This window comes from Bos indicus x Bos taurus, chromosome 28 (genome assembly GCF_003369695.1).
Source record: "Bos indicus x Bos taurus breed Angus x Brahman F1 hybrid chromosome 28, Bos_hybrid_MaternalHap_v2.0, whole genome shotgun sequence".
Taxonomy (NCBI): Eukaryota; Metazoa; Chordata; class Mammalia; order Artiodactyla; family Bovidae; genus Bos; species Bos indicus x Bos taurus.
Genome location: NC_040103.1, coordinates 35,589,132 through 35,602,526, shown reverse-complemented (window position 1 = coordinate 35,602,526; position 13,395 = coordinate 35,589,132). Strand labels below are relative to the sequence as shown.

Below are 13,395 nucleotides of genomic sequence, written 5' to 3'. Positions count from 1 at the left end.
GTCCAGTGTTGACTGATTCCTTCTCGGGGATGGGAGGAAAGTGAAGGGGTGTGTTGGATTGAGGGAGGAGGAAGAGAAAAGAGGCTGACAGTGGAGCATGAGGGTTTCTGGTCCAGTCCATGGCAAAGGACATCGTCTGTCCTGCCTAAGAGCACAGCATTGGGTCAGAGTCAGTTACATAAAAAGCAAACAAACTCTCTCCTTTTTTAGTGAGGACTCTGCAGCCCAGCTGATGGATCAGTGGAGGACCACGTCTGTGTCCAAGCAAGCATTAGTCTCAGCCTCCAAGAGACCCAATTCCCATTTTTCCAAATTGCCAGTACTTGGTGTCAAAGACTCCTTCCTTCTGATGGTTAACCCAGCCCTGTCTACAACATAAGTGTTGTTTTAGTTATTCATGAGCTACCCCTGAAGATCTCTCACTGCCAGACTATAACTCCTGGCATGGGTAACAATGAATAGTCCTAGGAATCCCTTCGCCTGCTCAAGTGGCTGTGGTCTCCCTATAGCCACTGCGTGATCCTGAGGACAAAGGGTAGCCTTTCCTTCTTGCATACTTTTAGGAAACTGATTTGATAGTGCAGCATATGCCAGCATCATAGAAGCTAATGGTCAGACAGGCTGTGTCGTTCCCCACAGCATCACTGGTCTTAGTCCCTCCATGTTCAGCATCCCCTCCCTTCTGTGACATCCTTATCCCATTATAGGTCAATAGGTTCATTATTAGTAGAAACAAGAGGGAAACTTCATAAGGGTGAGGTTCATACCCTGGAGGGGAAGTTGTACAGCACCATCCAGTTAGCAAATAAAGCCTCCCCTCTGAGCAGAGTTTGGACACCATCTTGGCTGACAGTCAAGCTCAAGACCATGGATGTTCTTGAGCAATCTCAGGGTGGTGGAGCTGAGATTATATAGAGCCCAGACAACAAACTGGGGGAAGGGAGTGAATTCTGGCTCCAACTGTATGTCAATCACAAAATGAGATTGAAAATATTTCACGAATGGGCTAAGGACCACCTTAACTTAGTGAAATATCTTTGTTAAATTAGTTTTCCACTTTATTTTTCTTTGTATCCAAACTACCAGAGGGGGCACTTCGTATTTGGGAAACACTTGATGAGCATTTGTTGGAGTGGTGTACCAAAGACTTAGCAAAATGGATGAGTGGGTGGAATATTGAGAATTGAACAGTATAGGGTAGAGTTCTCTCCAAGGTGTGCTTTATCTGCAAGGCTATCAGGGTAGGGGCAGGGTGTGCTAAAGACACTGGGGCTGGCAGGGTGAGGGGGAGAGTGCCTTGTCCATGGCCTCTGGCCCACCAAGATGGTCACATCACTGAATTTTCAACCTCCTGAAGCTCTTGTTCAGGCACTGCTCTTGCAGGCAGTGAGAAGAGTGCTTTTGGGATGCAGAGCCGAACAAACCACTATTTGCACTTCAAATCCAGGCTGCTTGCCAAAGGAATGGGAAAGTGCCCAAAATGTATGAAAGAGGCACATATGAAACATAAAGAATGTAGGCTATGGCAAACAGAAGAAGGAAAGAGGAGAAACATTTTAGAAGGAAAGAAGATACATAGATGATGACCCAGAACAAGAGAATTATGGTAACCAAGCATGAAAATTACGGCTGAATTTTATCATTGCCAAGATGAAAATGAGAAAATGGACAGGTTACCATTATATAATTCTTTCTATTTTAATAATAAGAATGAACGGGGATGGGGACCACTTCTACCCTGGGAAGAATGTCTCCTTTGTTTACACTGTGCAGAAGGGACAGTGTCTAGCTATAAATTTGAAGAGGACATGGTCATGTGCTTCACAGAAATTGTTTCCTGGTATGTAATCCGTCCTGAATATTCTCATTCAGAATTTGTAGGGGGGAGGAAGCACCATGGAAGGAACTAGAAGAAGGCTGAAAGGGAAATGGAAGAATTTGGAAGGACTGATGGTGAAGCTGAAGCTCCAGGACTTTGGCCACCTGATGTGAAGAACTGACTCATTGGAAAAGACCCTGATGCTGGGAAAGATTTAAGACAGGAGGAGAAGGGGACAAGAGAGGATGAGGTGGTTTGGATGGCATCACCGACTTGATGGACATGAGTTTGAGTAAGCTCCAGGAGTTGGTGATGGACAGGGAAACCTGGTGTGCTGCAGTCCATGAGGTTGCAAAGAGTCAGACACGACTGAACTACTGAACTGAACTGAATGTAATGAGTGCCCCCTCTGTCAGGGAAGTGTAATAAAAAATCTGTGGATGAGCTCAAATTCTTCCATTTCCCTTTCAGCCTTCTTCTTCTAGTTCCTTCCATGGTGCTCCCTCCCCGTTACATCCCTCAATCACTAGAGCCTCTCACATTCGTGTTTTGAGAGCTTCCCATGAGATCCAAGACCCGATCCTGCTCCCCTACCCATAAGCCAGTCCTGCTGAAGATCCTTATGGATTCCCTCTTGTCTTGGCCCACCTTGCAGGACATGAAGCTTCTCCCCAGGCTTTTGGACAGGTAGAGCTGGTTCTCTCCCTAATTGAGCACCTGATTGTCTTTTCAGAGCTCCTGTCTCTATTGTATGCCTGGCAGCATTCTTCACTCAGTCTAGGATTGAGGGAACCGCCTCCCTAAATTCACTTTCCAGTTCTTATCAGCAAGCAGTGGGGCCCATGCTGATCAGCTCAAGAAAACATGGAGATAATCTAAAAATGGATTCTCATGAGAGTCCAAAGATAGAAACTGCAGTTAAGCCAGGCTTCCCAAGACCTGGAACAAGAGGGAGATTATGGATTCAAGAAGACTGTCCAGATAATCTCTCTCACTTTCTCAAGGGCTGAAAGCAGGATGTTTTCCTTTTCTAAAGGGCATATGATGACTGAGATCTCTTGCACAGGGGACCTAATTAAGCCAGGTGCTCCAAGGACAGACCTCAGGGACCTCAGGCAGCACATTTCCATTGGGGCTTCAGGACTCTGAGCAACCTCTTGAGTCCTGTTGTTTGTTCTGATGGAAGAGGAGTCTTCGTTATGACATGCTGGCTCCCTGGACTTCAGTTTCCCTATCTGAAAATTGATCTGTAATGGCTTCTCCTTTTTAAAGCTGGATGAATCTATGATCACATACAGTTTCAGACCTACAGGGCCCTGCCGGGAGCCGGCATATTGCATATTGAGTGCATATTGCATATTGCATATTGAGTGCAGCACTTTCCACAGCATCATCTTTCAGGATCTGGAATAGCTCAACCTGAATTCTATCACTGCCGGGAGCGAGCGTGAGGCACTCCACCCATGACAAAAGTCATGAGGAAGGAGGCTCGGCATACGCAAAGGCGGGATCAAGCCTCAGGAGTCCCCCTGGAAATTCTCGAGCATCTACCCCCAAAACCAGAGTCTGCCTACTTTCTGCTTTGTGCTTTCACCTACACCTCTGACTTTATGGGGGGCTGTCCCCCACTACCTCTCTCTGAAAAAAGAGTTAGCTTGCAGCTCCAGTTAATAATTCCTGGGCGTGACAGTGTTTCAACCTACAAACTCCTTTGGAAATCCTCTAGCCTGCCTGAATAGGTTTTTCCAGCCACATGTGATTGTTCAGAGCCTCCCAACTGTGAGAGGCAGGAGATGTTCTAAACAGTCTAAACACAGATTCCTTTGAGTAGTTAAAAGATTGATTAGAAATTGTATTGGTGAAGGGATTTTCACTTATTGGGCCAATGTTTGCTGCTAAGTCTCCATACTCCTTACCTACTGTGTCCTTGGCAGTGTATTGATTGATATAATGGGTGTATAGAAATGTAAGTAGTAGCCTCAATGTTTGTAAGCTTGGATCCTTGAGTTAATTCTTTTCTTGATTGAGCCCACCTCACCTTTGCCCTGTAGGAATGCAACTCTATCCAATGCTTTTTGGAGGCTGGCGCCTGACTTTAGAATAATCACCTTTAGAGAAAAATAAGTTTCTTAAAATGTTAACAGGCCTCCTGGCCAGAAGATGATGTAAATCACCTGAACTTTTGCATATGATAAGTTTGAAAGCCTGGCTTCAATTAGGACCAGGAACTGCTGTCCTTGCATGACTCCACCCCTTCCCCCATTATCCTCTATGCATAACTTAAGGTATAAAAACTACTTTGAAAAATAAAGTGCGGGCCTTGTTCACCAAAACTTGGTCTCCCCATGTCGCTATCTCTCTCAAATTCTGGCTGAGTCTCCATCTGGAGCGAGGAACCCGCCATGCTTGCTAATTATGCCTGGGCTTCTAAGATCCGACCGGGGAGGCCTCAGCGTCTCCTCTCCTTCGGGAGACTGGAAGGACGCCTGCGGCCTACGTAAGTGGTGCAAACTTCTTGTCTTGAAGTTTTATTGGTCTCCCACGTAAACCGAGCTACTCAGCCTCTTTTCTCCACTGAATTTTCCTACTGAGCTATCCTCATTCTATTACTCTTTACATCTTTGATAAATATTTAAATAAATAGGTCGCCTATGCCGTTTCTCCTTCGAATACCCTGGATCAGCCGGGGCTGGACCCCGGCAGGGCCCATCTCAGGGGCAACGCTGCAGGATCCAAGGATTGTCTTCCATTTTTGTTACCTGACAATTTTTTCCAAACTAATTGTGCCCTGAACAACTTACCACCAATTCTCAGGTTCATAGAAAGTCATTCTGAGTGAGTTAGAATAGCAAATACTCCCTGCTCTTAAGACGTGGACTCTGAGTTTAAATTATGTCTGAAAGTCAACTCTCTCCTGTGAAAGTATAGATACAGGCTTCATTCCTGGACCAGAATGAATATAACTGCCAAAACTTGCAGCATTCAAGCCCAGGCTCCAGCCTGGATTCTGGATCCTAGAACAGCAAGACCTTGCAAGTCTTTGTTTGGAATCTTCCAGCTTTGCTGTTCTCACTTTTCAGTTCAGTTCAGTTCAGTTCAGTCGCTCAGTCGTGTCCGACTCTTTGCGACCCCATGAACACACACAGCATGCCAGGCCTCCCTGTCCATCACCAACTCCCGGAGTCTACTCAAACTCATGTCCATCGAGTCGGTGATGCCATCCAGCCATCTCATCCTCTGTCATCCCCTTCTCCTCTTGCCCCCAATCCCTCCCAGCATCAGGGTCTTTTCCAATGAGTCAACTCTTCACGTGAGGTGGTCAAAGTATTGGACTTTCAGCTTTAGCATCAGTCCTTCCAATGAATACCCAGGATTGATCTCCTTTAGGATGGACTGGTTGGACCTCCTTGCAGTCCAAGGGACTCTCAAGAGTCTTCTCCAACACCCAGTTCAAAAGCATCAATTCTTCAGCACTCAGCTTTCTTCACAGTCCAGCTTTCCTCACATTCATACATGACCACTGGAAAAACCATAGCCTTGACTAGACAGACATTTGTTGGCAAAGTAATGTCTCTGCTTTTGAATAGGCTGTCTAGGTTGGTCATAACTTTCCTTCCAAGGAGTAAGCGTCTTTTAATTTCATGGCTGCAATCACCATCTGCAGTGATTTTGGAGCCCCCCAAAATTAAGTCTGACACTGTTTCCACTGTTTCCCCATCTATTTCCCATGAAGTGATGGGACCAGATACCATGATCTTAGTTTTCTGAATGTTGAGTTTTAAGCCAACTTTTTCACTCTCCTCTTTCACTTTCATCAAGAGGCTTTTTAGTTCCTCTTCACTTTCTGCCTAAGGGTGGTGTCATCTGCATATCTGAGGTTATTGATATTTCTCTCAGCAATCTTGATTCCAGCTTGTGCTTCTTCCAGCACAGCGTTTCTCATGATGTACTCTGCATATAAGTTAAATAAGCAGGTTGACAATATACAGCCTTGACGTACTCCTTTTCCTGTTTGGAACCAGTCTGTTGTTCCATGTCCAGTTCTAACTGTTGCTTCCTGACCTGCATATAGGTTTCTCAAGAGGCAGGTTCTCACTTTTAGCCATGTCCAAACCAAAGGATAGGGGTCTGGGGTACCAGTTGAAGGCCTAGCTTTCACTCTCCTCAAATCCCCTTCCTGCTCAGGACCAGCCTGCCTCCCTTCTCTGTGGCTGGCACCAGGGGTCACAGTTTGCTCACTGCTGTCAAGGTTGTTTGCTCATTATTATGTAACTGAACTGTGCTTTAGAACCTCCCAGGAATCAGCGATTTTTTTTTTCTTGTTAACCAGGAAGGGATTGTTTATTATCATGGAGCGTGGGCTGGAGATGTCAGGAAGCAGACTTTGAAAATCGCTGTTGTCCTTGTAACCCTCAGTGTCTGGTGGGGTGCTGGGAGGAGAGGAGGAGCTCAGTGCAGGGCTCCACCTGGAAGGGGAGTCCTGGGGGGGGGGGGGGGGGGGGGCAACCTGGTGAAGAGGAGACCCGGACCCGTGGTTTGTCCAGGCAAATGCAAGTGTCATGCTCTAAGGAAGTGACATGCAAATAACCATTCTTTAGCCTAACAAACGCCTCTGGCTGAGCCAGCTGCCACCGACCCCAAATCCAGCCTGCCCTGTCCTGGTAACCACAGTGCTTAGAGCAGCGACCTGCAGAATTGCCTGGAATGCTTGACAAAGAAAGTCACAGGCTGTCAGCTCTGCTCTGCATCCAGTGAACCAAAATCACGGAAATGTGTTACCTTCATGAGACCCGGAGGTGACCAAGTGTGTTTGGTCAGTTTGGGAAACAACTGTCCCACGAAACAGCATCACCATTGCTGCCTTCTGCCTCCCTCTCACTTTTGCAGGAGGCCTCGAGCCAGGAAGCCAGACTTCCCCTTTCCTTGTAGACCCTCCATGAAGTAAAGAGGGTCCTGCTTTACTTTGTATTGATAGACCCCCAAATAATCTCCTTCAACTGATTGATGCCCCACTGATAAAAAGCAGCTGCTGACCAAAATCCCTCCCTGTGCATTTCCAGGATCTTCCTGGACATCAGGGAGGGGCCTGGAACTGCCCTGGGGAGTGTCACAGAAGGTGAGGCCCTGGGCAAGTGACACTCTGCCTGGGAAACAGCGTGTATTCAGATTGAGGAGTGTTCATATGTATTTGTGTGTGTGTGTGTGTGTGTGTGTCTATACAAAAACCAATAGACTCAGTGCTTGAAGTTCTGGGCATCCTGTTGTTAAGGGGCTCAGCCTCTGCCCTGCCCCCAGCCTGTGTCCAAGCTGCTCTCCACACTCCCCCTGCTGAGGACCACTGGCTTTGGGTGGTTCCAGAGGCTCTGGGTGAGGAGTGTAGGTGCTTGGTTATGGACTGAAGGGTCCGCAAGTGGCTGCAAGTTGTGTGCTGGGAGCCCCTAGCTGCTCTTGTATTACCACACTACCACTCACCTCTGTAGTTCCAAGGCCTAGAAAAGGACTCACTCAGGTGTGTCCGGCTCTTTGCGACCCCATTGACTCTACAGTCCATGGAATTCTCCAGGCCAGAATACTGGAGTGGGTAGCCTTTTCCTTATCCAGGGGATCTTTCCAACCCAGGGATTGAACCCAGGTCTCCTCTATTGCAGGAGGATTCTTTACCAGCTCATCTATCAGGGAAGCCCAAGAAGTCACATACACACTCAATAAGGTTGAACACATAATCAAACACGTGAATGACTCTAAATCCTCCCCCAAAACATGTGATCCGATTCCCTTCTCTGGAGCTTGACTCAGCTTCAAGCTGGATCCAAAAGAGAAGTAGCCAGATTGGTTTTGGAATATGGCTCTGGGCACAGCCTCCTTTCTCAAGTAATGGGGTTCCGTGACTTTGTGCCCCAGGAGCTGAGGCTTCCTGCTGCCCTCTGCTGGCATCTGTAAGACAGGGTCAGCAAACAAAGATCACAAAGCAGCCAGGTGAGAGGGGGGTTCTGTGAGAACTTTGAGACTTCACATGATCCTCTTCCCCTTCCCCCTGGTTGCTCCACTCTCTTGGAATGCCTTTCCCTAAAAGCCCCTACCCGCAGGGCCAGATCCAGATACCCCACGCCCACATGTGTCTCCAGCACCCTGGACTCACCGGCTTAAGACCACATTCACTGTGAGCACCCTGGACCAATTCCCTAGGGCTCTGGGCAGAATTCCAGATTAGAGAGAAAGCAGTGACCCTTTCCTCCTCCCTGACCAGGAGCTGTAACCACGCGGAGCCCCAGGGCAAGGACATCAAATCTGACCCCAGGCCACGAAGTTAAAGTGAGGGAGGGCTGAGCTGAGATGCCAAATTCCCTTCATCCTCGTCCTGTTTAATTATGACTAGTACCTGAAAGGAGATGAATGTATTGCTTTAAAGTTCTTTTCATTTTTTTTGTGTTTGTGGTTACAGCGTCTTTCTTATCTCTACCGCTCTGCTTGTTAATCTTTTGTCTTTTTTTTCTTATACAGATTTATCAGGATACATTTTTCTTATTTGACTTTAAAATGTTTGGTTTCCTGGTTAATTTATCATTTCTTTTATTTTTAAAATATTTCATTAATTTCACTTTTATATTTATTTGTTTTGTCCTTTATTTTTTTGTTATTTTTAACATTTGTTTCAAAATGATTAACTGTTCAATTATTTTCAGTTCATATTTTTATGGTTTTAAAATTTTTAATGGCAAAAGTAAGACATATTTTCCTCTGAAAATAGCTTTAACTATAGCTTATAGATTTTTGGATACTTGTTACTATTTAATATGAGTTTCTTTAATTACTACTCAAATTGTGCATTTTTTCATGGTTCCATACTATTGGCCATCATTATTTCTTCTTTTATGAATTTTCTCTTTTAATTTTCACTTATTTTTTCTACTTACATACTAATTTTTTATGCAGATTTATCAATATTTTATTTGGGTTTTTGTCTCTGATAGTCTTATTTTTTTTAAATCTGGATGCTATTTTATTTCCATTAGAAAAATACTATCTATATAAAATTTAGTACAGTTTTTTTTCTTTACGTTTTTCATTCAAACTTAAAAGCTTTAATTTTCCTCAAGTAAAAGCAGAATCATATATCTGACATGAGAACTCAGTATTTCACATCATTAAATTAATAGGATTTGATTGAATTAGATGTGCTCTTTATTTCTCAGGAATAGTAGTAACTCATCTTTCCTACATGTTATTTCCCTTTACTTTTGTGTTTCTGAGAATTATGTAATGTATGTCTGTTTTCCCACATCCAGTAATATAAGTGTTCTAAAAGTATAATTTATAACATTAGTAACTAGATTCATCATTAATCTTCAATTCATGTTCAATTCTCCTTATTAAATGGAATTTCCATAGTCATTTCAGATGTTTCAGTCAACCTTACACTTTCCAACAAAGATTGTAAAAATGAAAACATTAATTAAAAAATCTTATTTAAATTCCAGACTAAATGACACTGGAGATCAGTGTCATTCTAAAGGAGATCAGTCCTGGGTGTTCTTTGGAAGGAATGATGCTAAAGCTGAAACTCCAGTACTTTGGGCACCTCATGCGAAGAGTTGACTCATTGGAAAAGATCCTGATGCTGGGAGGGATTGGGGGCAGGAGGAGAAGGGGACGACAGAGGATGAGATGGCTGGATGGTATCACGGACTCGATGGACGTGAGTTTGAGTGAACTCTGGGAGTTGGTGATGGACAGGGAGGCCTGGCATGCTGCAATTCATGGGGTCGCAAAGAGTCAGACACAACTGAGCGACTGAACTGAACTGAAATGACACTGGACCCACTTAGAGTGATGCTGTCAGGAGAGGTCCTTGCACAGCTACTGCTTCAGTCTCAACCCGGCCTCCTTTTGGCAAAGCAGCAACCTGCTACTCTGAAAATCTTGTTTGTCAATATCACTGATAGTATTGAAGTCATTTATGTCAGCCAGCAAAACAGGTGTTTTTACCACATTTGTGAAGTCACAGCCTGCTACTCTCAGAATTTTACCCATGTTTGTGAGAGGTTGTTTAGCTCTTTCTGCCACTCTCCTGGCACAAGCTGTCTACCTGCAGAGTCCATGCCTAGCTGTCCTGAAGTGATTATGGTCCTATTGACTAACACAGCCTGATTGCAGGGATCAATGGCCACTGTGGCTTTTGTGGTGTGGATCACCTTTTCTTTTTCTCCAATTTGTTTTTATTTTTATTTATTCTTTTAAAAAATTGGAGAATAATTGCTCTACAATGTTGTATCAGTTTCTGCTGTACAACAATGTGAATCAGCCATATATATACATATACCCACTTCCTGTTGAGCCTCCCTCCCCCCATTCCACCCCTCTAGGTCATCACGGAGCATCAGGCTAGCCTGCCTATGTTATTCAGAAGCTTCCTGCTAGCTATCTATTTTACACATGGTACTGTATATATTTAAAGACGGCATGGTTAATCCTTTTCCCTCGCCACCCTTCAGAGTCAACTAGCCTGGATACTACTCCTTCTTGCATCTCGTTGCACTCTCTGACGGTCTTAGATTGCTCTTGTCCCTTCTAAGACTTCATAAATCATTACTTAACATTTTCTTCTGATTTCTATTTTGATACATAACTAAAAGAATCTAATTTTGTTTTTCTTCTAAATGCTTAACCTTTTAGCTCAGCATTATTAATTGAAAGATTATTTTCCTGCAGTTTAAGGAAAAATAAATAAAATTTAAAAATAGAATTATTGTTTATCTTAATTATGCATATATAAGATATATGTGTATAAATATATGTATATTTGGACCCGCTTTTGGACTTTGTTATTTTTTACATTGTTTTGTTTATTCCTGTGTCAGTAATACACTATTGTAATTATGTTAGCTTTCTAAAACCCTTTAAAATGACCAAGTCTACTCTCATTACGGAGAAGGCAATGGCACCCCACTCCAGTACTCTTGCCTGGAAAAGCACATGGACAGAGGAGCCTGGTAGGCTGCAGTCCATGGGGTCGCTAAGAGTCAGACACGACTGAGCAACTTCACTTTCACTTTTCACTTTCATGCATTGGAGAAGGAAATGGCAACCTACTCCAGTATTCTTGCCTGGAGAATCCCAGGGACGGGGGAGCCTGGTGGGCTGCCTTCTATGGGGTTGCACAGAGTCGGACACGACTGAAGCGACTTAGCAGCAGCATTCTCATTATGTTTTAAAATTAATTTTTATGTCTGTTCTAGGATGTTTATTCTCTCACCAGAGCTTTGGAATCCTTTGATGAAGTCTTCACAGCCTCAGTCACTCTTCTGCGGGGATTGAGTCTTTGGAGAATTCACATCCCCCTCATTCTCTTTCTCTTCTCTCAGACTCTCTGTAGTTGGGAACAAAGCTTCCTAGGCTTGTTCAAAACCCACCACTGGTTTTCCTCCCCTGCCCACCCTGCTCCATCCTTCTGTTCACAGAATGCCTTTGCCTGGCCTGAGGTTGTCATCTGACCTTTTGGCCCTTACCCCTGAATTGAAGTATTCAGGGAGTTGATAAATGTGCAGAAAAGCTGGCAGTGATGTAATAGTGCTATTTCTTCAGATCAGAGAGCCTGGAAACATCTTGAAATCACCTTCTTCAGGGCTATAAATAGACTTACAAGTAGGAATGAAGGATTTTATTCACTCAACTCTTCCACTTACTCACTTTGTTCATTCCTTCTCCTTACTAAATAAATATGAAAAGTACCATTTCGCTCAGGCAGGGCCCCCTTGAGTCCCTCTGTGTCTCCAAGTTGTTTCAGCCAGGCAGTCTGAGAGACTGCTCTGCTTAACTAAATGGAGATCAAATATGTGAATATTCAGAATGTATCTAGTAAGGATGGGCTACAGAGGATGTAGTAACAACTCTAAAACCACACTCAAAATCCAAGTGGATCTAGGTGATCCCCAAGGGCATTTGTTTTCCATGCATTTGCTCAGGTGTCCAGAATCCTGGGATGTCCAACCTTATAATCACCAACATTTCTGTGCTCACCAGGGCAGCAGAAAATTGGGCATTTCAGCAATGTTCACTGGCCTTCATCTTCTTCTGTCCAGGAGAAACACATGTCACAGGGCAATGTCTGCCTTCATAAGGGCTCTCTTATTGAAACATTAGTGAAAAGCAGTAAAATCTACCAAAAGATATCAGTCATTAGTTATACAGAGGCCTAATAGTCCCAGGCAATTCAACTGAACAATAATGAGTATCTAGGTCTCTGAATATATTGGTGTCTCCACAGGAAGAAGGCTCTCCTCTATTCTCCTGGTGAAAACATTTTACAATCCATCCACTCATTTCCAGTTTACACTTTGAGCACCTCCAACACCATTGCTGAAACACAATTTTATATCTGATCTCTAATGTTAAGGGAGTTCCAGGTTTTAGTATATGTGAAGGCATGACATGCCTGAATAAATGTTTGAAGGCATGACATGCCTGAATAAATGTTTGGCATATCAATTAATATTTTACTTTTTCTGATAGGTACCTGGTTTCTTTGCTGTACTATATAAAACACAGGTAACCTGAAAAAGTCCACCATGCCATTAAGCTTGAATTAAGGACATCTGGAAGGTAAGAGTGATCAAGAATGTTTTGAATGTAAACAACTCAAATGCCAGGGTTGTATATCAGCAAAATTCAGAACAAAGCTAGGATCCTAGAAAAGTTAAAAAAAAAAAAAAGGGGGGGTGGTTCCCATAGGCTGTTCAGTATAGGGTGTGGGCTGGGCTGGTGACAGGACGGTTGAGAATGAATATAGAATATATTTGAGAACAACTACAGAATATACTTGTGAACATACTATAAACAGAGGCTTGCCTATGTGGTTGTCCCGCCGCCAGAAATGGAAGGATCCTAGCTGGTGCCTACGGTTTCAGCTGGCATTGTGAGTGTCTTAACATCTCTCGACAATAAGAGGCCTACAGCTCTGGCTTCACTTGGCACCTAGGCTACTAAACTAGGGTCATGGCTACTGTGGTTGGGGTGGGGCTGATGTGATTGGAGATCCATGTTCACATTTGCTCATGACTGACGGTGTAGGAGGGAGAGACCTCTGTGTTCAAGAATGGTTAAAATCCTGCATTTTCTGAAATCCTTGCCTCTTTCCTCTGCTTAAATTGGACTGTGTCTGCAGAGCCCAAAGACTCTCCTTACTTAATCTCTGTGCTGGAGAGCTGCAAACCAGACTCCCGTGGCCCCTGGTGCAGGTTGATCTAAGCTTCTTCCTAGGCTTTGGGGTCTCAGCATTTGTGGACTTCAGCAACACAGATTTTTTCCTTCCTATGGCATCACATAGTTTCCTCTTGCCAAGAAATAGGCATGGCTTACATATTGGGATGAGTAGTGATCACCCACAGAGCATCCGCCCAGACCACCAAGACCTCCCATGCATCCCAGTGGCCATGTTGGATTATGAGGTTCCAGAGTGAGTTGGTTGGATCAGAGGTGGGCATCTGAGACAGGAAGATGCATTTTCACATAGTTTTGAATTGATGTCAAGCAAGAGAGCAAGAGTTTCTGATTTCTGTGACACACAAGAGACCTGGATG

At 44.1% G+C, this 13,395-nt stretch overlaps 1 pseudogene; it reads right to left on the bottom strand.

The window, feature by feature from the left end:
• Positions 1-9,592: 9,592 nt before the first annotated feature.
• Positions 9,593-10,281, bottom strand: LOC113885392 (annotated as a pseudogene).
• Between the last annotated feature and the right edge of the window lie 3,114 nt (positions 10,282-13,395).